This window comes from Cheilinus undulatus, linkage group 9 (genome assembly GCF_018320785.1).
Source record: "Cheilinus undulatus linkage group 9, ASM1832078v1, whole genome shotgun sequence".
NCBI lineage: Eukaryota > Metazoa > Chordata > Actinopteri > Labriformes > Labridae > Cheilinus > Cheilinus undulatus.
In genome coordinates, this window is record NC_054873.1 from 24,377,868 (window position 1) to 24,403,502 (window position 25,635).

Sequence of the window (25,635 nt, forward strand, 5' to 3'; positions counted from 1 at the left end):
AACAATATTATTCTTCTAAAAATGGATGATAACATGGAACTGCACATCATTACAAAGCAAACAACAGCTTCTACAATACCACTCATTAAACATGTACACGGCTCTGTCTTTTGCGTGACCCTGTTGTGGATTGCCAGTTTAGTAATTAAAACAGACTTTTATTCCTCCCTCTTGTATTTCATACTCCACAGTGGGCCATCATGGAAACTCTAGCCCTCTTTTCAAATGTAAGCAGGCTTTAGTGCTATCTCAGATGAGTGGTCACTAAGGACTCATGTTCTGGTATTCAAAACCAATTATGAAATAATAATCTTTACGTGTCACTTCTATTTAAAATTCTATGGTTATTCAAGCATTCACTGATATGTCAGGGGGATTTTTCAAGGACGCCACAGGATGGAGCGTCTGTCTTAGACTGAATTTGTGGTTATCAGAGATGTCCTCAGCAGGATACCTTTTTGTAAATGGTCATAAGGGTACACATGCTCCATGTTTAGGTTGGCTTGGAAAATGATTTACCTTTTTCATATCTTTTCATTATCGAAAACTTTAAATATTCATCAAGGTTTTCTTTCTGAGTTTGTAGGTGCATAGGATAAAAAAGGCAAGTTAAAAATAAACACTCCTTTTGTTTTACTATGCCAACAACATGATAATGTTTTAGTTCATAGCCATTTTGAGTTTTTAATTGCTTTCCCTGTCAAACAGATCTTGTACATCTGAATACAGTAGGTACAGTAGACATACAGTAGAAGTGCCTCGTACTTTCTAATGCTGGGAACTAGAGATGTAATTTCAGTCAGAATTCTGGCTTTAATTTGGCTTCTCACTGTCATAAAAACAAGATAATTGAGGCCTAGTCCTGTCCACTCATCAGCGGGTATTTCAGGGTTTTCCATGCTTCCATGCCTTTCTACACATACAAATGACTTTTGAGGTCACTGAAAACTCACCTTTTGGAAAATTCCCTCTTCCACATTCTTGAAACTCTGTTTTCAGTGTTTATGTAAAGGTTGTAAGTCACAATCTGGACATGTAATGTCAGACTGTGCGGTTTCTCCTCTGTTTGATGCTACTGGTGTGCAGTAATCATTTTTGTAGCTATTTTTAATTTAGTCTTAGTCTTTTAATCTGACATGCCAGGTAGTGGAGGAGAGGAGCAGACACTTCTTCTCTGCTGAGAAAAGCTTATGATGTAGCTCTTTGCTCTTGTTTTAATAAAGAAATGTGGCACAATGCTAAAACTGCTGCTTTCTACTGCTAATCCCGTCAGTGCCTTTGACTGATTACGGTGATGTTCTGTACATGCGTCTTCTCAATGCCTTTAATCTTTGGATACTGTGTACCATGGGCACTGAGGTTTATAATGAACCTTAAGTCCTTATTGTATTCTGTATGATCAAGTTGGTTAGTCACACATAGGCTAAATCACTGGCATATCCTTACACTCTTCTAAATGAGATTCTCAATCTCAGTGAGGCTCTCCTGGTTAAATAAATCTAAATAAATAAAATAGTTATAGTCAACAAAATTAACACTGCTGGAATGCAAAGTTATCACTTTAGTTGACATGGCAATGGTGGACAAAAGCTAAACTTATTCTGGTGCTAACGTTGCTAACTGTTATTTTGACATGCTATCACATGCACCCGTTTTCTCTCTGTGTTGATGAACAGAGCAATCTGAATGGACTACAGTGGTTACCGCTGCTTCAGACAACACTTCAAGGAATGGCAAGGAAATTTCATGTCAAGAGACGTCACTGTCTCTGTGTGAGCTGATTTGCCCCCACAGTATAGGACAGACTACGGTTAACATGATGGGCTCTCTACAGCAGGTACAGTGCTGTTTTGTGTTTTCATGTGGAGAAGTGTCTGAGATCATAGTGTGTGTTAATATGGCTATTTTTGAGAAGAGAGGAGATAAACCTCTCTTTTCAAAAATACTGACCTATGTGTGAACTAGGCCTGAGATTAACAAATGATGCAGATGTTGCAAAATCATAATCACAATCTCAACATCAGACTAGAAAAGCACTTGGAGAGCTCAGACTTCCGCCATTAGCCCTATCTCCTAATAGTACAGAATCCTTTGAAAAATTCCTGGTTCCAGACGGTGATCTGATCATGACCAAAATCTAATCAGTTCTTCCTTGTGCCATTTCTGACATTTCCTGAGAATTTCTTCAAAATCTGTCCACAACTTTTTGAGTTATGCTGCTAACAAACAAACTAACAAATGAACAAACCCACACGATCATATAACCTCCTTGGGGGAGATAATATATCAGTATTATGATTTCAGAATGTTCTGCTATGATAGAGAATAACATCTCAGATGATTTGACTTCTGATGAGAGTGGGGACTACACCAAGAGCTGTTATAGTCTTGCCTCAGACTATTAGATTTCCAGATTCCAAAATACTAGTGACTTCTTCTTACTAATTAATTTGGGCATCGCCATCCTGGTAGCCAACAACATGTTAACGGATCCAAAAATAATGCAGCTGAATCAAAACAAAAGTTAAACAATGCTTTCAGTTCAGGGAAAAACTCCAGTATATGGAATCTGTATGCAGTTGTACAACTTTGTCATTGTATCTGATTTGTTACAAAGGTTGTCACATTTTCAGGCACTTAGGTTTTATCATTAAAAAAAAATGTTATCAAAAAGATATCAGAAAGCATCTATTTTTTAAATGATTGATGGCATAAAAAATGTACAGAAGTTTTGAAAAGGACACAGATATTCTCTCATATTTTAACCTAATGCTGCTGCAAACAGGAGAGCAGGACTGGTGCATCCAAATTCACAGATCAAAAGTGACATAGTCTTAATTGCACAAATACATTTTGACACCGAAATACATTTGTGCCATTTAGACTGTGAGTTTGATTGCATTTTTGGTGGTAAAAACAAGAAAGTTCTCAATGTTAGGAGTCTTCGACTTCTGTTGATACCTGTACCATATTGTATCAAAGTTTAAGATTGTTACTGTGACAATCTCAGTTATTTTATACTGACTTTTTGTCATCTTTTGAAACATAACACCAATAATGTAAAACCTAAACCTATCACAAGTCACATGACACATGTCAATCCAGGTGTACCCAGTTACATAGCAGGGACATACTAATATTACATCTTCCACATGTAAAGGCCAATGATAACAATTGTCTTATGCTCACTGCTGGGTAACATAGATCTCCTAAGTCTGAAATGCAGAAACCGATATTTGAAAAACAGCAATATGAGCGTATCTGAAGCCGGTGAATTATTGTGACTTTTACTGGTGACATTTTCCAGCGGCATATGGCAGTAGGCTCATGGGAGAGCACAGCTTTTTGATGAATACTTTGAATCTGAGCGACCAAAGGACAGCACTGGGCATATGTTGCCTTCTGTCTTTGCCTTGTGAAATGGTAATGTGGCCTCACTTATACAGGATTCTGAAGCAACGAAGCTTCATTTTTTAGCAGCTAAAGATATCATAGGACAAACTTGGAGGGACTGGATACATGTGTATATGGAAATGCATATTTACATGTGAGTTTGATGTCTGCTGTTCCACTGTTTCCTCTCCCATGATGTAGGATTTGTTTCATATTCATTTGAATCTCCAGCATGGAGTTAAGCTGCAGAGAACATTGGAAACATGAATGTGTTCTCATTCACCTTTGTAAATGGTTATTTAGAGACTGGAGATGAAAATAATAAATGGAGCGGTTGCTGGAATGCTTACCAGAGGAGTTAAGTTTTTAGATTGCATATTTGCTGGACACTAAACTACGTATTAGGATGATATACCTTTGTCTGTACTTTTTAATCATGATTCTTGGGTGCCGATTCAATTTATCTTTGTATCTTTATCAATACTTTCTTGATACTTGTGATTTTCCTTTCCTTTTAAACCAAAACAATAGTCAAGTCATACAATAGGAGATAGAGTAGCATGAGTAATGTTTTAAAAATATTAAAGATCATAAGTTAATCTTAGTCTTTGCTTCTAATCATCTTTTTACTTTTCCTAATATCTATATTAACATTCAGCTGTAACATTGATCAGGTAGTCTGTTCCCACAACTCCGCATCCTCTTTGATGATCTGACAAGCATCTGTTGTCTTTGTTTCCTGTGTGACAAGTCCTGAAGGCTAAGCATGATTAAATTGGGGGAGTGGTTTGGTTTCTACAGTGTTTCCAATATGGAGAAAAGTCTATGGTATGAATCTCCAAAATAAAACTAACTTAACTGCAGTGGGAAATTCTGATAAAGCAGTGTGTGATTAGACCAAAACGAAACCAAACTTAAACTTCCAAAACTTAAATTTCCATAGGTGGGCTGATAATTTTATCCTCGTCCTTATGTAGTTATCATAGTATCAGTTTCACAATGGTGAAAAGCTGCATGGAGGCGAAGCATGTGTGATAAAATCCCTCTTCATCACTATTAAATGCATCTGTTTCACTTTTATATGGCCATGTACCTCTTTAATCTTTTACCTCCTTTGCAAATAAAGAGTCTAACTTATACAGTTAAGTAAATAACAGTCACATTTTGTCATCACTAGAAGTACTGCTGAATTTGTGTATTTAAAGACACACTCACTCACACAAATTTGCATTCTGCTGTTTCCATAAACAAAATCAAATTGAAACGGGTAAAGCCAGAAATTAATTATCCATCTAAAGCAAATGTACTGGAAAATATAATTTATGGAACAATTATGAAAATGGTGCGCTTAAGTGAAAACCCCACAATAATTTAATTAATATTTCATTGGATTACTCGTTTAATTCTTCGCCGTGGTGAGTGTGATGAAATGTACAAGGCTGTTGAGTGGAGTGGGTATTTTAGGTTTGAGGTTGGACCCAAAAAAAAGCTTGTGCTGCTTTCAATGAGATTGGAGTTTTAAACGCTTGCTGTTGTGATAGTAAATCTGAACCAAAGGGTAAATGTTCTGCAGGTGATTAAAACATTTACAAGGTGAGACCTTGACTCTTGGTGCTGAGATATGTTATGTGATAAAGATTATTATTAACGCAGAGCTTATTTGCGTTGAGATATCTTTATTAGGATAGAGTGTGGGTCATTGTGTGCATGGGTATCACCTCAAAAGGTTCTTTTGCTTGATGTCTTCCCTCCACACAGTGCCTCTTTATGCCAAGGAAGGACTTGCCCTTCTTCCTGTCAGCCATCCACTGGGAGCACGGCTCTGTGTGCAGTCTCTTTGGCATGCTAAAGAGCCCTGATATTTTTGTCTTACATTTAAAGAGGGAATTACGCTGAGCTATTGAGGGCTTATGTCCAGGGCATTTTAACTTTTTTTTCATGCTTCTTGGAAGTCGTCCAAGTAGATTGAAAAGATAGGAAGGTTAGAGAATGGATAGAGAGGTTATTGACAGCGCTGAGGTTAGTACTTTGAGGGACAAGCGGAAACAATGTGCTGACTGTTAGCCAAGGACCAGCTTTGCTGTATTGCATGGGGACATAAGTGTCCTGAGTGGGCTTTTTTCAAATGTTTCTTTCCTTCTCCCCTGAAAGCTGCTACAATGAAACCAAGTCTAAAGCAGCAATTTGTAAGTCAAGAGCCTGGCAAAATGGGTAGTGTGTGTGGGGGGGTGGTGTTGAAAGTGTATGGCGTGTAAAGTGAGAGCCGAGGGTCTGTTTAGGGCAAGTGGAGCTCTGGTCAGCTTTGCATGCCACTTAAGTGGCTCCCTGCAGTTCTACTGTAAAGATACCACCTACACTGTTCAGGCCTTTTATTCATCATTCACTGCATCAAACTACAAAGTTATTGAAGTTTGAAAGGGACTGTACAATTGACAGGGGTTGAAATAGCTCACCTGATGTGTTCAAACCAGTTCTGAGTGCTTGGATTGCTGAGTTTATCTGGTGTCAATTGTGGTGTCAGCAAACATAAAATGAAATGTCACAATAATGTACATTTTTTTCCCAAAGAGCCAAAAACCCAGACATGTTTAATTAGGGTCAAATAGCACTTATTGAAATAAATTAGGAAATAAAATATTTATTTACAAGAGATGGCATATTTTCTCTTCACAGTCTCCATAAGCTTCTATTGTTTAGTTATGTATTCTGTAATAATCAACCACTTGTCCATACTCTACCTCCCTGACATTATAGCTGTACCTAATAAAATTGTATTTCCTGCTGAAATTTTGAGCTTCTGGGCTTGTCTAATTGGCAGGTGGAGAACAGATCCTAACCTTGACATCCTTGACACCAAAATTGCAGTGCTGGCTCACCAATGGCACACTCCCACTGCAAGTCTCCTCCAACTTCAGCACAGGGCGAGGCACCAAAATGCCAAATAGGTGCGGGTGATGAATAAAATGTCACTTCACCAGCACGGTGCTCCCAAAATACACCTACATGAAAATGAGTCTGAGGCTGACAGTTTTACTTTTAACAAATACCTGCCATATACTGTGCTTTTTTGTCCCTAGAATATGGATACATTATAATATTTGGCAGAGAGGTGGTATTAAATTACTTGCAGCTTGCTCTCTTAAGATAAACAGCAGCTTTTCGTAGCTTGTTGTCTCCACATAAGGTTTAAAGAAAGCGAATGTAACTGTTCTATCTTTATATAGAGAGCCCTATTCATATGAGGTTGTCTTTGTGTTCACATGAATAATTTGAGTGCAATATATCCTGTACTTTTACCTTATTTTTAGTCACTACCATCTTTGTCTGTCTGGGTCTGTCATTGATTTTCAGGTGATTTTCCCAAATTAATGATTTTAAAAAATCCTAATTTTATCCATCATTGGAAAAGTTATCATTTTTATTATATTACCAATATATGATTGTGGACATCTGAAAACTGGATCAATACCAGGCCTGAACGAGGGTATATTCAAGATGCTATATTTCATATAACTTAAAAATAATAGCTAAGCATTCAAAATTAGTTTTTTTTTGTTAGCCAATGGCTTAACAATAAGGTATAAGATGTCAGGTATCAGGTATAAGATGGAATGATGTCAAAGTGTCAGAACCACCTTTTATATCAGGCTTTTATAAATAACTAGCCTCAAAAAAATCAATCAAAAGACTAAGTCAGCCTCTTTTTGGACAATGCTTTTATTGTCTAGCCCATAGCTGTACGGTTTAGATTCTGCTAATCTAAACCAATTTGACTATGTCTTAGTCTTTTGATTGATTTTTTTGAGGCTAGTTATTTATAAAAGCCTGATATAAAAGGTGGTTCTGACACTTTGACATCATTCCATCTTATACCTGATACCTGACATCTTATACCTTATTGTTAAGCCATTGGCTAACAAAAAAAAAACTTTTATAAATAACTAGCCTCAAAAAAATCAATCAAAAGACTAAGACATAGTCAAATTGGTTTAGATTAGCAGAATCTAAACCGTACAGCTATGGGCTAGACAATAAAAGCATTGTCCAAAAAGAGGCTGAAATGCTTTACAGTTCAGGGACATTTCCAAAGTTGTTAGTTATTATCTGTGTGCATTTACTATGAATACTGTGTATTAAAATTGCATGTGATCATATCATTTATTTCGGACATAAATATATCAATCAGAAAAGCTTTGTTTGAATTCTATCATGATTATCCCTCTTGTTATTTCATCTTATGTTTCAAAACCCAGGGTTGCTGCAGTTTCTTCAAAAGTCTGTTTTCAAGATTTAAGGCCATAAAAAGTCTTGAAGTCTTTTTTAACCTTTCTTTAACCAGGAAAAACCTCATTGAGATTAAAAATCTCTTTTTCAAGAGTGTCCTGGCCAGGACGACAGAAGCAAACAGAGTTTCAGACAAACAAAAAGCAGTCATGCACAACATAATACAACATATGTAGTGTAAATGTATCAAAGGCACAAGATTACAATTTAAGCAGAAACTATTTACCAGAATTGATCACATTTGTGAAGTTAATCAAAGCATCTACAGTCAGATGAGTCTGCGTCCAAGTCTTTCAATTAAAAGTGTCCAAAGAGATCAGTTCATTGAGTTTCAACACTTTTTGTAAATCCTTCCAGGTAAAGGGAAGGGGGCGGTCAATTTAAATGCCTTTTTTCACAGTTCAGTTCTGACCTTTTGGACAGACAACACGTAATCTTGATTTTACCTGTAAGAGGTCTTGAAATTTATAAGGCACATTGCCTTGGACATGTCTTTATTGTGTTCTCTAACTAAAATTATTTCGATTTAAGTCTTTTTTTTTTGCGCAGGTTTGTCCATCTTACAGTTAGCGGCATTTGCAGCAGTGCTGCCTGACTGACTGTGTGTCAGCCCTGCCCCTCAGTGGGAGCAGGGTCAGAGAGAAGTCTTCAATCGTAGAGAGAAATTGGTGAAATAATTTAAGAAAAGAGTAAGAAATATCTCCAACCACACAGACAAGAATCATCGTTATTTAAGACTTCCCCAGAAAACAGCAGAAAAACAGTAGCAGCTACGTGATGGCTGTACAGTAAGCATTAGCCTAAAACTTTTCTTCATTCTACCTCATGTCTCCTTCTCCCTCTCTGCCAACCAGGATGCTTTGATATCAAGTAAGTTGATGTGTATTGCCATGGCCTGCCTGTGACATTTAAGAAAAAATAGCGATTGCATGTTAAAAAAAAAAAGTGTTTTAGTGTTAGTTCGCTCAAATAAACTCAAGATGTGTTACCATGGGTATTAAAGACCAATAAATAAACAGAGTGTACCAATGATGGAACAGCGAAGACAAGAGAAATCATCTGAAAAGATCTGAAATCAGTCAGTGATGCACAAAGAGAGAAAGGTAGAGTTAGCATACTACAGTCAGAGGTACTAAGGTTATCAAACTTAAAGGTGTATCAATAATAATTTTTGAAAAATGTGTGTTAAAAGTCATCTTTTGCAACAGTAACAAGCTAATCCCCTTATTTTAGTGAAATATGTAGACTATACTATTCTGTGTTTGACTTAATGTAAGGCTATCCTTAAATAGTCTTTGTTTTTTAGGTGTAAAAGCAGTTAACAGGCTTTTGTAATATGATTTGTTTTTTCTACAAATCTAGTCATTTTAAACGTGGACATGTGGAAAAACAACAAACTCAAGCTTACAGAATTTGAGCTTTATAAAGGAAATATTTGTTATCTTCTATTATAAATCAAGAACTTGGATTTCTAAATGAATTTCCTTCACAAATTGTTTCATAAATATTCACCAAAATGCAAGAAAGAAAACCTTGGATGCCCAAAATTTCCTGGGGGCCCCTCACTAAGCAGTGCATTGAATCAGAAAATTCAGCACTGGTTTGGTGTACTGTAAATCAACCCTGAAAACCACAGTGATCAAAAGTTTGACATTGTTAACTAAATGCTGTTGAATTCATATCCCCCACAATTTTGGAAATTTGCCTAATTTTTAAAGGTGTCTTTTTTTTTGAGACCAGCTGTTTTAACTTCCTGTAATTGATGATGTTTCATAAGCAAATAGGGTAAGAAATCCACACTCTCTTAAGCTGCCTTTTATATTTACAGAGTGACATATTATCTGTGGCCTCTAAGGCAGGCATTCTTGATAGAGTCCCTGAAGTATCAAAACGATTACGGGAGCCATGGGCTGCCACTGGAAACAAACTCACTGACACGCTGATAAAATCCCTGCCCCGTGTTTATATGCCATTTTGCAAAGAAATCAGAAAAGTTAATCATGTATGGAAGCCGGGGTTAAGAAGCAATGTAACAGTCTATTAAGTTTAATATAGATATGTAGAATAAGCATATGCAGGGAGACATTAGCATAAATCTTGGTTACACACCAATGGTGCAGTGCACTTTATTCTCTCCCTGCAGTCGGGTCTAATGACAAACACTGAATGAGCCGTGCCAGCCTGCCACTGCTCACTTGAGCTCTCAATTAGACCCCCTTACCCATAAGTCCCCAGACCATTCAGAGCTCTAGTATTATTCAGATTTCCTAGAAAATGAACTATAACAGAAAGGATTCAGTCAACATGAGAGAGCAAGTAAAGTACAGAAATGTCTCTACAGTGACCTTAAACACCTTAAGAACAGCGAACATTAAGAGGGTTTGGGTCGTGCCTGAAGTGTTTTCATGACTGTCAATTTACATTTTAAGCTGTTCGCTGACGCTGTTATTCAGAGTGACTAATAATGACTCATCAAGTACAAGCTCAGTGTCTCGCCCAAGGATACCTAAGAGACACACGCAACTCCTCTCTCACTACCACCAGTCTAAAAAATGCCAAAAGTGGCAATGTGTTGATTGACATGAACTTTAAGCTCAATGTTGTTGTTCACCCCTTAAAAAAATCTTCATAAACAGATATTTCTTGTCTTGGTAAAGCTTATGTGATGGGGTTGTATGAATTATGGAATGCTTGAGTTAAAAAAGTTTAGAAATCAAAAAATTGTTTAAGATACATTAATAATTGTGATCTTAAAGGCCATTTGAGGAGTTTTTAATTTTGCTTAGAAAAATACTGAAATTATTGCTGATGCCTCTTTCTGATCTACAAAAGCAAATGAGACAATCATGGGCAAGATTTAATGCTGTGTTATTTTAAAAGCCTGTAAATGCCACTGCAGGGTAGGTGTCAAGACAAGGTAAGTAACAGCACCCTGCCAAAACAGGATTTTTTTTTTCCATTTTCCACAGCTGATTGGTTTGGCTTTTTAATGACAGTAGGAGATGTTTTTTGTCAGGAAACACTACACTCAAAAAAAATAACTTGCTCAGTGAACGTAATAAAATTATGGAAAGAGGTTCCACCCAAGTAAAATGCGTTAACTTAGCCAGAAACAATTTTTTTGAGTGACCTAAATGTAAATATGTTGGGTCAACATGATGTATTTGCGTTAATGTTCCTTAATTACCATGGTCCAGGCCAACTAGATTTGTAAGGGTAAATGTAACACACTGATGCAATTTTCTTGGGCCATTTAAACTTGTATGATACTGTGGCAGAAAAAAAAAAGGTATGATATTGTGGCAACCCGTGATGAGGAAAGGCTCAAGACAAGCTGAATGAGCTTATCAAGCCGTCCTGCAATAAGCACGAGCAACCATCTTTTATTTAGAACTCAGATACAGAGCCATACAGGCAGGGTAGTCTGCAGCATTAACCCCCTTACTCATGGTGTCATACTTGGAAAAACATTTTCCCCTAAAAACATGAACCAATAAACAAAACATGCATAATCATAACTTTGCAATGAAACATGGACATTATAGAGCAGTAGAAAAGCGAATTCTTTTGCACAAAACAATCCCAGAAGTCCCTGCTCCATGCGACTGGTTCCTGGATCGCCACAATATAATTATGAGTTACTTAATTTAATAGGGTAGTTACAACTACTTTTTAAAATAGTACAGTTACATAAAATAAATTGTGCTGATCCAACAAAGCAAAGTTGCACATTACTGCCACCTACTGGTCTGGAGTTGTAAGCAGTGGTGATTTGCAATTTTAACTCAATGGAATTAGGTCGTGTTAACATAAATTAGTCTAGTAAATTTTAAGTTGTTGCATTTTACGTTAAAACTACATAATTTGAAAGTGTTCAACCATAAAACTTGATTTTATATAATAGGAGCTACATGTTAGACTTAGGTTCGTGTAGCAGACACCCATGTTTTTTTTGAGTGTACCTACACATAAACGCAACGAAATCAGCAAATTGTAATGCTTTATCCACAAGAGGGCTCCAAAACTGACACATACTAAACATTCCTCACAGTATCTTTAATGCTCATCAGGCTTTGGCCACACAGTCATAAATGCTATTGGTATCTGTTCCCTGTTGTTTACGTGAGAGTAAAGAGAATTATGGTACCATTGCAGTAGCCATTCACCTGAGTTAAAGCTGTTACTAATGGTGGCCTGCTGTGCTACAGTACAGACAGAGCAGTTCTTTAGTTGTGTGAGTCTGAACTAAGAAAATATATTACACTTTATTTTCAACAAGGAGTCATTCTCGTGTCGGCTATTGAGGAATCCCACTTCAACCATTTAGCAAACTGCACTTTTCCCTAGACAATATATTGCCAAGATGACTTGTGTGATGCTATTATGTAATCCAAAAATATACTGAAATAATAATAAAAAGAACAATACAGTGTTCCAAACAACATTAAATGGTATTATTCACATCAGGGGATAAACACATAGGTTCAGCACCTAACACATTTTGAAACAGTTTAAATTTTGCAGTTGATCAGATAATATAATGTGTCATTAAAATATTGTTTTAAATGCATCATGATGTAATCGCTATCTTTGAATTAGGTATTGTATTGTTAATAAACTCAGTGATTCCACCCATTTAAAGCAATAACCCATTTGTTTAGAATGTGAAACATTCTTTAAACATTTTTGTTGCTTCTTAAACTTTTGTGGCGACAGTATCTCTGCAGATAAAATTAACTATCCTCTGAAAGAGTATGAATATCAGTCAGAAATGCACTATTTTGTTAGTGCAAATTTTGATGAAGGTTAAGAAACATCTTGGTATGTAATTTCATGTGAAAAATGCAGGTTTTGAAATATTAAAAAATATGGCCTTGAGAATGTTTTGAAAAGAAAACCTGTTCAACATGTTTGTTTGGGTCCATGCATATACATGTTTTTCTTTTGGTTTGAAGTGTGTTATCATAAGTTTTTATTTACAGTAATTCTGCAGAGGGTGTTAATCAGCCCAAACTCCTCTGCCTGATAACAAGGCGATGTCCTTGTAGAGGAGTAGAAACTCCATTGTTGAATCTGTCTTCATCTTTTCTGAGTGTCAACACTGACAGTAAACAGCAGACTGCAGTAAACATTATTAGAAAAGTGATATATCACATGATGGAGGACCCATAGTCAATTGAGTTGGTGCTCAGCGTAGTGCCTTCAGGGGCTAATTGGATTGGTGTTTAGCAAGACCTGCAGATGAGGCAAAGATTACCCTCATGCATAAAATTGTCTTTGTTTTTCTCTGTTGTCTTGTCTCTCCCCTCTCCTCCTTGGTTGCTTCTCCCTCTGCCTCCCCCGTCTGCACAGGCCATGGAAGGAGTCATGTAAGCATACCTTTGTCCCTGCATGGGAGGAAGAAGAAATGATCTGGTATTAAATTTCAATAACACGTTTTCCCAGGTCCTCCAGAGTACAAGCAATCAAGGGTTAAATTGGATCTGTAACGTATGCTCGGTGACCCACAAATCGCTTACCCATCAAACAGACTCATTACGAGCCGGCAAGCAGATGAGTGTTTGTGAGCCTTGCCTCTGAGCGGTGGGGATTGTGTGTATTACCGCTAACACGGCTGAGGTATTTAAATTTTGATTTTTTCGTAATGGGTTTTGACATGTTTCATTTCCTCTGGGGGAAGCGCTCGAGACCTCCGAAAGTAAATGTTGCTAAAAAGTCATCAAGGCAGAATATTAAAATGCCATCAAATAAGAATTTCACTAATGCGATGGGGCTTGGGCTTCAGGTACGCAGGGCCGGGGTCAGGAGGGCTTGGTTCTGGGAGAAACACTATTTGTTCCCCTTGGCTGCTTTCTTTCCCTCTTAAATAAATTATTAAACTACTTCACCCCCTCCTCCTTCTCCACCTCCTCCTCCTGCTTCTCTGCCCGTCCACCTCTTGTGCCTCTCACAGCTTAGCCCCTGCTTTTGAAATGAAAGGCCAGCAATAGGGGGAACTGGTAGAGCACTAAAATAGCACACCTTTGGCTGAAATGAGATTACCTGAAGAGATCTACATTTCCCCAGGGCACAGAGTTTGAAGCTGGCAGCCTATTTTATAACTCCTTGTAAAATTGCCCCGCATTAAAAACACCTGATAGTATTTACTGCTTTACAAATGGCATTTTGCTTTACATAGATGTAGAAAATGATGATCAGTGGACATGCTAGCTACAAGCTTTCTGTTTTGAGTTTTACAGCCAAGGTGTGAACCGTTGCATGGCTGCTAGTTTTTGTATTCCATGGGTACTCCTTTTGAGGCCATTACCAAGCTGACAACCCACCAGCTGTCACTAATTGCCCACTAATGGGGTTTGGTGGTCTGATGGTTTGTCTGTGAGGGGCGTTCCAATTCTACATCGGAGGTCCTTCTGGCTCGCCAAATCAAAGGGGACACATTTAAAAAAGCATGTCATGTTATTCTGTTATATTACCTCTAACTGCACCTCTACAATAACAACTAATTTACAGGGCAATATATGTGGGGACAGAGATTTTCTCAGCGTGTAATTGATCACAGATTACTTAATATTCACCTGACATTCCCCTGTATTGTTTCAAAAAAAAGGCAAAGATTGCTTTGTTGGTGGCAACAGCCATTATCATGCATGATATTTTCTTTTCCTTGTCATTGAAATCTTTGCAGGAGACAAGAGGGGCTCGTGTCTGCCCTCTGCGTCAGCCAGCCCGCTAATAGATGTGAGAAGGTCATCTGGCATTAGCGGCAGAAGTACGTTAGCATTTGTGCCGAGCGTCTCATGCCAGACTGTGTGCATGTTTGAAGGCGTTTGGACAAGCAGGCCCTTTCATGGTGATGAATGGCTTTTTTCAAGCGTTCTGCTCCCTAGTTATGAGAAGGGTGACCTGGTCATTGGACGACTTTATGAAGCTATAAAAAATGTATGTCAGTCTGCAGTCTCTAATGCCATCCCTAAACGGGGAAGGGGGGCAGGGGTAGCTGGAATGGTAAAAAGGCCATTTACCGTCACTCTAAATAGCTCTCTGACTGCCCTTCTCCACTTATCTGACAATGTCCTTGTCGTCAAGGCAATTTTTTATTCCCTTTTTTATTTTTCCCCTTTGAATCAAGGGTAGACAAGCCAGTTTTTCCACCTTGTATTTTACAGTTCAATACAGTCTACTAACTTGTTATTAGCCTGCTGATGTAGTGTGTAGCTCTTACTGTATTTCAACAAACATGCACTCTCTATAAAACTGTGCTGCATTCATACAAGAAACAATGTGCCTTAACAGCTCTGCGTAACCCTGCAAAGACTGGACCAAGGTCTGTGTATAACAGACAAAAATTATTACACTTTTATTCTTCTTGATTGAAGAAGTGAAGCACACTGATCAAGGCTCTACAGGATTGAGGATCCATGATTTTCCTCCTCATCCACATGTGACATGGCTGGATGCCATTAATCACAAATGTCTCTTTTTTAATAAATATGCAAATTTATATTATCCAAATGGTGTTACAGCTTCTGTGTCATTAATAGATAATGAGCCTCTTTGTTGGATATCTAAGGTATTTAGATACAAACTCCTCACACCAGCAAACAGTGATGCACAACCACCAAATATGTGTGTATCAATGTTAAAATGATATTTTACTTTTTAGAATGGCTACAATTTGGCATCTGGAGTCTTACACAAATTATAACCTACAGCAACTTTATTTTTTCCACTGCAGTTGGTTTTAAGTACCCGCTAGGTGTCTTAAAGTTTTATAGTGTAAAGTCCATAAATAAATCAAAATTAACATAGAAGTACAAACACGTATACTTTGCCTTCTAAAATTAGCTACACCCCATTTACAGAGCTCATATGTAGAACATTTTATATCCAAAGAGCTCATATTCTTACCATTTGTGTGTGTTGTCCATCAGATTGCCGGATGGAGAAGCATGATTTGCCACTCCAGAGAACGCATCTCCACTGCTCTAGAGTCCAGTGGCGGTGTGCTTTACACCACTACATCCCACGCTTTGCATCGCACTTGGTGATGTATGGCTTGGATGCAGCTGCTCGGCCATGGAAACCCATTCCATGAAGCTCTCTACGCACTGTTCTTGAGCTAATCTGAAGGCCACATGAAGTTTGGAGTTCTGTAGCGATTGACTCTGCAGAAAGTTTGCGACCTCTGCGCACTATGCGCCTCAGCATCCTGACCCTGCTCCATCATTTTACATGGCCTACCACTTCGTAGATGAGTTGCTATCATTCTCAATCGCTTCCAGTTTGTTATATTACCACTGACAGTTGACTGTGGAATATTTAGGAGCGAGGAAATTTCACAAGTGGACTTGCTGCACAGGTGGCAGCCTATCACATTACCACGCTGGAATTCACTGAGCTCCTGACGACCCATTCTTTCACAAATGTTTGTAGAAACAGTCTGCATGCCTAGGTGCTTGATTTTATACACCTGTGGCCATGGAAGTGATTGGAACACCTTATTTCAATTATTTGGATGGGCGAATGAATACTTTGGGCAATATAGTGTATCTCAGGTGATTGAAGTATAAAGACACCTGTATCTAGAAGGTCCAATCACTGGTAAATCAGTATTCCTGGATACCATTACACCATGAAGACAAAAGAACACCAAGCAACTCAGAGAAATGTTTTTGAAAAGCATTAGTCAGGGGATGGATACAAAACATTTCCAAGGCACTGAAAATCCCCTGGAGTTCAGTTAAATCCATCAAGAAATGGAAGGAATGTGGCACGTATAAATCTGCCTAGATAAGGACATCCTCACAAACCGAGTGACTGTGCAAGAAGGAGACTAGTGAGAGAGGCCATCAAGACACCTATGGCTACTCTGAAGGAGTTACAAGCCTCAGCAGCTGAGAAAGGAGGGACTCTGCATACAACAACTGTTGCCCAGGTTCGTCACCAGTCAAAGCTTTATGGGAGAGTGGCAAAGAGAAAGCCACTGTAGAAGAACACTCAGATCTTGATTACAATTCGCCAAAAGGCATTTTGGAGACTCGTCAAGTGGAAGAAAGTTCTTTGGACACATGAGACCAAAATAGTGCCTTTTTCTCCCACCAGACAATATGCTTTGTTTGGTAAGCGTCAAACACAGCACATCAGCACAAACACTTCATCCTCCCTGTGAAGCTTGGTTGTGGCAGCATCATGCTATGGGGACACTTCACGGCAGCTGGCCCTGGAAGGTTTGTAAATCTAGAGGGTAAAATCAATGTAGCAAAATACAGGAAATGCTGGACCACAAACTTATTCAGTCTGCAAGAGAACTACAGCTTGGGAGAAGATTTATATTTCAGGAAGACAGTGACCCAAAGCATACAGTTAAAGCTACACAGAAATAGTTTAAAGACAAGACAAGACAAGACAGATAGCAATGGACAGATGTGTAAGCCCAATTGAGACCTATCCACACAGACTAAGTGCATTTACTAAATATTGACTTGAAGGGGGTGAAAATTTATGCTGTCACTTATTTTATATGACATATTCTTATTTAATTAACATTCATCTATTTTCACTTTGACATTAAAGAGTTTTTTTTTTTTTTTTTAATTTTTTGGCAAAAAAGCAAAGTTATATTGGCCAAGATTGATTTATAAAATCAATGAAAGTGCGAAACATCCAAGGGGCTGAACACTTTATAGGCACTGTATAGACCTACAGTGTCTTTAGCTGCTTCTCTGACCTTTTTTAATGCTACAGTGTGCTTCTTAGAATCATCATGGACTGCAAAAAGAAACAGGTCATCAGTTAAAAAAACAGTTGTTTAAACCACTGTAACACAAATTGCTGCAGCGCTGGACTCAAGACAGTCTGAGTCGATCCATTGAAGCACAGAGCTCGTGTTAAAGCCAGAGACAGGCCAACAAACAAACCCACTCACATAATGTTGCTACAACTCATCACATTCACGTAAACTGTTGATGACATGTTTTAAAAATTTGTCATGTCAAACATTACAATCGCTGATGGTACTGGTATCAGTTTACTAGCAACAGCTAGATAACAGTAGTGTCTATTATTTTACTGAACAGTTTTATATTAATGATCACTTACTAAATGTATTTAACTTAGAATTGTCAAGGAAGAAGTTTTTTTTTTCTGTAATAAAGTAGCATTAAAGAATGCTAAATCTCTTGGCCTAAAATGAATGTTAAATGTCCATTATGTGTTAGCATCAAGCTAACACACTCAGATTTAGATCTGATAATTGCTTAACCAGTGTCTACTGAAAGGGACAATCAAGCACATTATTGATGCAATTAAAAACATTAATGCACTAATTATTATTTAATTAATTAATTTAACATTGATGTAACATGGACACAAAGTTACATTGATGCTATAACATTTAATCATGCACAGGTCCCAGATGCACTGATGTATAGCAAAATGCTCATTTTCATCACCATGGACTTTAATCAATTGCGAGTAATGCACTGATGCTGAAGCTATTCATAACTAAATAAGCATTTGAGGCAATATATTTTCTGGGAAGGTTTTTTTTTATCTATTAGTGGTTTTGAATTTAAACTTTCCAGTGTACTCATGATGCTGATGTTGATGATTCTGCAGGGATGCTGCTTGTGAATTTTCAGGCCCACACAATAATTAATTCTGGTTTACTATGTAAAGACATTCATGTTAACATTGATTTCTGCAGAAGTTTTTAAAACTTAAAAAAGCGAGTTTTTACTTCTGCAGCATGGTGCAACCCGTTGTGATGTATCGTTGTATTAGTTTAAATCGAATCATTAACAGGATAATTATAATTGAACTTTGAGACCAGTAATGATGCAAAGCTCTATCTGATATACAAAGGCTGCAGTTGTATTTGTTAATCTGTCAAATTCAAATTTATTGTAGTTCTTTAGACCGTTGATTGATTCTCTTAATGAGGGATGTAGTTTTCTGTCACATTCACACCTTGTCAGAATCAACATTATTGCTCATGCTTAGAGGTGTAATATATACAGCAACCTGGCTCCTTTTCTTAAAGTATTTCAACACACTTCTTTTAAAAAATGTAACTGTAAGCTTTTCTAAAGTACAATAAGGCTCAGTCCCATTTCTAATTTTAACTCCAGTTTAAATTCAAAGTTACAAAGATTAGGGCAACTCCTTTCGAAACCTGATGCATCATTGGAAGTAGTTGAGGGCATTTACACAAACAGATGTGACGTTACCAGATGACAGTCAAGCAATCACACAAATGTTTTTATGCTTGTTCAAAACATTAAACACCATGTTCATCATAACATCACCATTATTCAGTGAAAGTAATCATAATAATGTGTTTCATAGTCATCAAACATTATTTAAGAAACTACTTGGATTTATACACTTCATCCCTTGCTTGAGCAGCCTTCTTACCAATGATTCACAAGGCATTCTGGGAGATCTCCAGTAACACATGACTTGAGGTGTGCTTCTGGAAAATCTACTTTTGAAAGGCCATGCACCCCCAGAACTTTACCGTACACCCTCATTCCAACAAAAACCTGGACACCCCTAATCCTAGACATGAATGTGCAAAGTGACATGTTAGGACTGAGTGGTAGGGGCAAGGTGTGCTAGGGTTGGGCTCAAAATTAGATTTTTGCTGCTTGTACTTTTAATTTTCATAGATTTGCACCTGTTGAAGCATCAACATTTTTAATGCTTAAATGGCCTTTCTGGTATCATAAATCAATCAAAACTCCCAGGAAGAGGAATTTTTCCATTATCAGAGCAGAGAGGTAAAAGTGAGATGTGGGGGGCTGAACCGGCTGACTCTGTCTCATGGTGAGCAATCAATCATGGGCCTCTCTGCAGTCTCTTTGATCTGAAAACAGCTGTAATCTGTGGTCATTGTTGCTCGAGTAGATTGTTTGCCAAACTATTACCATAACTGTCAGCCCAAATCAGAGAAATAATCTCATGGCCTTGGACAGATGTGGTTCCTCTGCATTATTGATATGGTCATCTGAGAGCGAGGGGGAATTATAAAACATAGTTCTATTTACAAAGGGAGATTGGCTTGGTCCTTGAATGTGAGTGAGAGGGACAGGCACCTCTAGAAAGTGAGATATAGCCAAGTTCAGGTGGAAAAAAAAACAAATTTCCTGCCTCTTTAGGGTCAGCTCACCCCATGGGTTTACTTCCTCTGTGAAAATGAGTCACCAGAATACACAATGGACTGATTTCTGAGAAGTGCTTCCACATAAGGACATTAAAATATGTATACCCTTTTTACTATTCTTTTTTTATGGGGTTGCATGACCCCTTGTTACAAGGCAAGGCATGTATTTACTCAAGTATTCATAGCTTACCATAAATGTTTACCTGCTTTTGGTTTCTGTATGCAGCCCTCTTTTGTCTTTCTAAATGAAATTCAGGAGTGTGACAAAGGGGAGAAAAAAAACTGCCTTTAGCGCAACATTGAATGTTTCCATTAGAGCACCTGGTTGTGCCTTGTGGAAAGGTTGTGAACCTGAACAACCAATGCATGTTTATTTAGCAGTCCTGCCAACTCTGGGAGACTGGCTAAGTTTCAGTCTTTTAGTTTGGCCAGGGAAAAATTCTCCTTGAATACAATGCCTTACTAGTTTAAGGACGTATGAGGTGTGGGGATCAAGCTGACAAAAATGACACAGAGGAAATGTTTACTTTCTGTGAAGATCTAAATGAATTAGATATACAAATCTGACTGTAAAAGATTAAATTCCTATGAACAAACTCTCATAGTAAGAACCCTTTAAGGACTAAACATCGTAGGATGAAACAACAGTATGCTTATAATGACTCACATGGCATCAAGATTTTGCTTACTGAAGCCCAAATTACAAAATGATCAGCGCACTGTTTGCCAGACTTTCCTTTGTGGAAACATGTGGCCCTTGTTGGCAAAGGGCAAAATTTGGCAGGATCCTGAGAAAGCGATTACAAGTACTGGCATATGGAAGAACAAATAGTTCCTCATTCAGTGCATCAGGTCTGTGCCATCTTCATGGGCTAAAAAACAGACATGATGGATGTCCAGAAGTGTACACTGGGCTCTGGCCAGCTTCTACTGATGTTCAGCAAAAGAGCGCAGCATAAACCTTCTGCATGCATTCAGTTTTCTTATCCTATGTTACATGTTCATAATTTTGGTGTAGGAATGTGTTTGTACTTTGAATACGTTTTAGATATTATTCTTTGGCTTCTTTATGTGCTAAGAAGTACCAGCTTCTTCTCTCATTCTTACAGAGTCTGATAAGATAAAGAAACTGAAAATTGTCTCATGTTACAATGTTCTTTTCTTTTCTCACCGACAACTTTTACCCATCTATAGATGGCTGCTCAGTGTCTCCTATAGGATCTAAGAGACTATGGTGGGAGGACCCAGAACTGTCCAGTGGAGTCTGGGGCCATGCTCCCCTGGCATAAATAACTGTACATTTTAAATTTTCTATGCATCAATCTTGTGCACTTTGAGAGCAAGAGTAAGAGGCAAAATCTATGAAAATGTTTGTTCTCACTAAACAATTTTGTGTTCTTGTAGGTATAATATGAGGGGTGTACCTATCCCAATTCACGGCCATAAGAAGTCTTAATTTTACCAGTGAGAGGCCTTACATTTTTGAGTTAGACATGTCCTTATCCATGCTTTGTTTTCTTGCCAGCCTTTGGTAGATTTGAATCATCTTCCCCCACAAATTTTTGCATATTCTTTATAAATCAGGGAATTAGATGTCATTGGCGGTGGATGTCCTACATTTCCTGGAGGAGGACCCCAGACCCCTCATTGATTTTGTCTGACTCACTCTGAATAAATGAACTCTGTACTGTTGGGAAACACTTGTCCAGTTCTCTAGCATCTAGCCACCAGGTTGCTCACTGAACAATGTCTTGTTGCCCACCCTTATTTATTTGTGAATTTTAAATCGTATTGTTGGAGTAGGTTTGCTGAAGGAATCATGGATTATTCAATAAAGTAAACTAAAAAAATGGAATAAAAATAAATTGAAATCAGTGACTTTTATTTAGCTGTTGTTTAAATTCATTTACCTCTCTCTTATGACAGTGTTTGAGGTAGCAAAGAGTTTTCATAATGATTTTTTCCACTAATTAGTTATACTGAACTATACTTCCTGATTGAAGCTCAATTTTTGTAATTGCACACTTGCACACTCAGGTTTTTTTCATTTAAAATAGAATATCACTGGAATATTAATCAAATTATGCATTAATGTACTGTGCTACCCAGCCTGAACCTGTGGGAGAGACAGAGACAGTGGATGTTTCTGCGTGCATACTTATCTACTGGTAGCTTGGTAAAACAGGTCCTACATCGACATAAAATAGAGAGCAACAAGTGCAGGGAAAGGTCTGTGTACATCCTTAAATGTGTCCCGGGCTGCTGCCATTTGGCCTTTTATAAATGTAACATCATAGGGGCAAAGCAGACTATGGCAGAAACAATCTGACTGTTTCGAGCCGCCATAGTCTAGGTAACTAATGGGACACTGCTGCTGCAAGAAAAGATTTGACCTTTTTCACACACAGTACATAAAATTTTAAGTAAATAAATTCCCTTTTCTTCTCTCAAAAACATATTTAAGGGCTTTTTTGTCTTTACTTAGGATATAGAGCTGGAAACTAGAAAGAGAATGGGGACTGATGTGTGCAGAAGAGCACTCAGTCAGATTTGAACCAGGGTCGCCTGCTGTTAGGACAAAAGCATGGAGGTCGATATGGCGCTCTAATGGTTAAAGTTAGTGATGTTTGTTGGTGAACAGTGAGTCTAATGCATGCTTTTAAAACCAACAGGCTAGACTACTGCAGACCATGTTACAAGTCAGCTTCAGCTCATTCAAAATTGTGCAGCATGAGGACTGATTGTGACCAGGAGAGCACACATTAAACTTTTAAATTCCTTACACTGGTTGCCTACTAGTTTCCATATTGATTTTGAATTGTTTGTATTAGTTTATAAAGAAGCACATGGTCTTGCTCCAGACTATCTTTCAGAGATGGTTTTAGTTTATGAACCAGGACAGCCTCTCAGATCCTCTGGTTTTCTCTTGGCTGTTCCTCAGAGCAGAACTGAAAAGTCTGGCAACTCTGCTTTTACCTGCTCAGCTCCAAGACGGTGGATCTGCCTTCCAGAGGATCTGGAGACAGTGAAGCTAGTAGAGGTGAACAATCACACTTTTCGTGGGTTTTCACAATGCTTGTCGTTTATTATAAACTACTCATCAACCCAACAAAGCCCAGCCACTTATATGATCATGAGCAAACAAAAGGAGATGTTCAGTGAAGAGGCATAAAGGAAAACGGAAGCTTTGTAACATGAGTACATCCAGGATAAACTGTCCATCATTGATAAACAGAAACACCACCATTAAAGGTACATTTCTCAATTTTTACTAATTCAGTTTAACCTAACTGCAAGGTTTCTGTTTGGTGCCTGATAACTACTTATTTTGACTTGTACTTTTACTGGTATATTTTAAGAACCTGAAGATAAAGGAGAAAATCTGTTCATTTCCACCCAGGTTAGGGTATTTGTAAAGCTCCCTTTCATTTTGTAACCTTTTGCTCCCTCATTCTTTTGGAAAACCATGAACGTTCCATATTTTTCCCATATTTCTATCCCTGATTATTTAGTGTCATGACTAGCTGCCCTCTTCAGAGAGAAACTCAACCCTCATTGACTGTAAAACTGTCCTTATCATCCTTATTGATGTTTAAATATCTTTATGGCTGTAACTACATAGGTAGTGGTCATCGACAGAGGTAGTGAGAACTCCATCGATCCTCACTTTACACCTTTTAGTTGACTCCCCTGTCATTTGTGAGCAAACTCAAGCTTAAAGGTTAACAAAAGAGAAACAGGCTGAGCTCATGCTGCCACTGCAACAGATCAATGTCAAGTAAATAACCTTTTCTACCTTATTTCCTGGCATGTATAGATCCGTCTCTCCTCCCCCCATCTGCCTTCTGGTCCCCCACATACCATCTCATGCTCTCCTTCATGTCTGTTCCTAGTCAGCATATTTCAAGACTTGCATTATGATATGAACAGTTTAAAAAGGAGTATTTTAACAGCCTTTTGTACTGTAGGACAAGTCTGTATCAAAAGGCTTTCAGATGTTTTTATTTTGTTGTATGACCCTACTGATTCATTTTTCATTTTGTTTTAAAAGGGTAAGAAGAAACTTGTTTCCTGGCTTATAAAGAAGGATTTGAAGAGGATCCATAGTCCGTGCGTTTTTTCTGTAATTCTTTTGATGTCGTGTCATTGTATTGTCAATAAGTGATGCAGAGGCAACTGCAGCAGGCTGTCTACTTTGGAAAGCAAACCTTGGGACAAGAAAGATTCCAAGTGATATTTAAGTCAGCAGCCATGTAGCTGTCTGTCTGTGAGAGATTTTTCACACCTAAACCTTTTAATAAATTTTCATTCCTGCTTTAATATAAAAATAAAAAACCCTATCAATCAAGTTTGTCAATAATGTTCAACAAAAGTAAACAGAATTTCAAAAGAGAACTGTGCAGTTTTAAGAGAGGGGAGTTATTTACACCAACACTTAAGAATCTACAATTTTTTATCTGCTTGAAAAACAGAATTAGATGAATACTGGTGTCTTTATGTGAGACCATCCTAAATATACGTAGTATTTCTTTTTTTGTATGAAATTCTTTTGATTTCTTTAATTGGGTCAGTGTCCGATGAAAATCATATGGCACCTGGAGCAACGGTTTTTAAGGTGTTTAATAAAGGTTCAGTGTACAGTGATCGTGAAAAGGCAGCAGGACATTTTTCTTATGGAGTGAGAACACTGGATATACTGTACATGAGTAGTGTGTAAAACAAATATGTATCAATGTGTCTTTAGGGGTCGCCAAAGCTAACAAAATCTAAGTTCCAGGTATCTTTAAGATTTGGTATAGCTTCAATGAAGTTCAAGATAAAACTTTAATTTTCACCTCCAAAACTCAAAAATTTTCCAAAAGTATAGTAATAAATTAAGAAATTGTCCAGTCCTAAGTCAGAGGCTGCTTTCAGTCTGCAGGCCAAAGTTACTTAAATCTAATTTGGACTAAGATTTTTTTTTTCATGACTCTGTGAACAGCAAAAGTCACGTTCTTTTCTAATCAGATTTGGGCTATTTTTGTCTTTAGGTCGACAGTGAGTGGATGGAAGAGTCTGATACAGACTACATTTATGTGAACCGACCAATAAAGACAATCTGATCCAAGCAGTGTGAATGCAGCCAACATGTCTAGATGGGTGGATTGTTTTATAATTATCATATTTAGGATTCTTATCATAGGACTGGGTCAGGATTACTCAGTATTAGAATTGTAATTAATAAACCTACACCTTGTTGTAATGCGGAGTCAAACTGTTGTACTGCAAGGTTAAACAGTTGTATTCTCTGGTGGTAACTGTAGTGCATCCGAAGGCTGTTAGCTAACATCCATTAAATAACAAGAGAAGAAGCACCATGTATCAAGTGACCCAAATGTCACCTTACAAACTTTAAAGAAAGTAACCTCACATCTAGAGAGGTTGAAAATAATCTTTTCCATGATGCATCATGATGCGAAGTGGACAATTTGGCATTGATGCAAAGGCAGCGCTGATTAATGTATACTGTCATCACTAGTACCACCACAAATACGCAAGTAATAACCAATTTCCCTTTAAAACAGGTAGAATTTTAATCTTAGTCTATTTCAAAAAGCACAGATTTTCTACTCTTCACTTTCACACGTGATGGTACTCAACTATTCAAATCCTTTTTCCAGTCAAGGCTGTGAACATGGAGGGCAGACAGAAACACAGAGATATGAAGTGAGGGAGATTTAGGAAGAACTGCAGTGAAGAAGATTTCATTATTCAGAATGGACGGACTCTTACATGTTTATTGTCCCTGCTGATAG

At 37.8% G+C, this 25,635-nt stretch overlaps 1 long non-coding RNA gene across 1 annotated transcript in view; it reads left to right on the forward strand.

Moving 5' to 3' along the window:
- The window catches only part of LOC121515519, a 122,782-nt gene extending 101,151 nt beyond the window's left edge, over positions 1–21,631 (forward strand). Inside the window, exons 4-5 of the long non-coding RNA XR_005992376.1 lie at positions 1,677–1,837; positions 21,035–21,631. This is a non-coding gene — a long non-coding RNA (uncharacterized LOC121515519). The remainder of the gene's footprint in view (positions 1–1,676; positions 1,838–21,034) is intronic.
- Positions 21,632–25,635: the final 4,004 nt, after the last annotated feature.